We start from the raw sequence: 2265 nt of genomic DNA, 5'->3' as shown, positions 1-2265 counted from the left end.
CTAAATAATCTACTATCCATGTGTTTTCATTAATTTAATTTTTATACTCAAAATCTAATCAATTTATTTTCTCAATTTTAGAAATTGGAATAATTTAATCTTTTTTCTTACGTTGTTAATATTTATTGTTCGAAATGATCAGTATTGACGTGGCAATACCATATCACTTCAACATATTAATGCAGTAGTGCCATGTGGCACTGACATAATTACATGATAATATCAACGTGATAATAATAAAATGATGTGGTAATACTGACGTGACAAATTAAGAAAAAAATATTTTTTTACAAAAATCTAAGTCATGATATAAGAATTAAATTGAATAAAAATATACAGTATATGAATTAAATTTAACAAAATTGAAAACTTTAAGGATTAAATTGAATTAAAAATTTTAAAAAATATAAATTCTTGATTAGATGGTACATGTATTTATTAATAAGTTAAATTTTTAAATATAAAAAATTTACGGTGTCAAGAAATAAAAATAAATTTTTTTATTTGATTATTTTATTCCATGATAAATAAATTAATTTATCTACTTTATAAAAATTAAGTTTGAATTCCTCTCTTATAAAGAAAATTTCAATTTGTTATAAAATTATATTTTATAAATATCATCATGAAAATCATTATCACTTACAATTTTCCTTTTTTTATTAAACTTGATTATTTTTAATGAGATAATTTCATAATCCATTCATAGAAAGAAACAAAAAGATTTAATTTCCTTTTTTAATATATGCATAGAATCAAAATAAACCCATTAAATGCTTTCATGACAGAATAATTGGTCAAGAAATCACCTAATTTAATATATAATATTATATATTAAAAATCAATTGACTCAATAAATCAATTGGATCAAATTGTTTTATTCAAATCGCATTTGAATAAAACAATTCAATTCAAAACGTTTGATCCATTGGTTTAATTGATCGGTCCTTAATTCTAAAATTCTTAAATCAAACTTACCAAAAAAACAAATTAATTACATATATATATTTAATATTTTTAATTTTTAATTACTATTTACTAAGTTACATTCCCCACTTTCACTTCTTCATTTTTTTTTAATATATAATACTCTTTCTTTTTTTTTTTTTTCACCTAGTCACCTTTACACCTTACTCTTTCTTTTCTTCAAAACGTAAACCTATATTCTAAACTCCCTAAGCAAGCTACAAGCACCAGTCAACCGAATCAATTCAATTATTTGTATACAGTAAAATCTCTATAAATTAATACACTTATGACTATAAAAATTTATTAATTAATCTAAATATTATTTAATCAATAAATTAATAAATTATTAATTTATACATTAATTAATAAAAATTAATTTATCAAGGTTTTATTTATTTATTTTTTTAAAATATGGAATTAATACATATATTGTGTATTGTGATTATATAATTATTATCTAATTACCAATTACGAATTATCATTATTTAATATATTTGTTTAACGAAAAAAAGTTTATGAATGTAATTAGTCTTATTAAATACAAGTCATAAATCTATCTATTTTTACAATAAATGAAAATTACATTCTATGTATACTTAATTAATATACTCATGAATATATAGTATCACCAACATATAACTAAATACAATAACTTTTTATTTCAAAGATGTAAAAAAATCAACAATGATAGATGAAATACGTAAAACATTATGTAAATACAATAAGAAAATCTAAATTATATTCAAAAGCAATTTTAACGATAAGTGTCAGAAAAGTTTAACTTGCAAATTAACCAAGCAATAATATCAGATACGATCAAAAGGTCATCAGAGCATTTATCAGCTAATATCAATTTTCTCTTGCAATACAAAAACATTATACCAGAGCTTTTTAATGTAATGAGAAAAGTTAGAGATAAGGTTTAAGAATACATCAATTTCAAAAAGAAACATGAATTACTAGATTCATGTATGACTAAGTTCATGATTATATTAGGTCATGAATTCAATTTAATTCCCAATATTCATGAATTCAAGTTTAATTTCCAACATCCTTATCGTTCATAAAAAAGGAAGAAACAAACCAACATGGAAATGTTGCACTTGCCCAAATAGTAGATATTGACAGATCTTGTAAGGAACAAGGAAATGATGAACTTTTAAGGAAAAACAAGGAGAAAAAAAAAAAAGAAACGGTTTATTGAGAAGTAAAATCAAATTTTGGATTTCTTCTCTGCATTTAAGGCTGTTAATGAACTTTTGCTGGCAATGACAGCAATGAGCCAGCCCCAATACC

The sequence above is a fragment of the Theobroma umbraticum genome, unplaced genomic scaffold, assembly GCF_002168275.2.
Source record: "Theobroma umbraticum cultivar Fairchild unplaced genomic scaffold, ASM216827v3 scaffold_44.0, whole genome shotgun sequence".
Classification (NCBI taxonomy): Eukaryota; Viridiplantae; Streptophyta; class Magnoliopsida; order Malvales; family Malvaceae; genus Theobroma; species Theobroma umbraticum.
Note: the sequence above shows the minus strand (reverse complement) of the source record.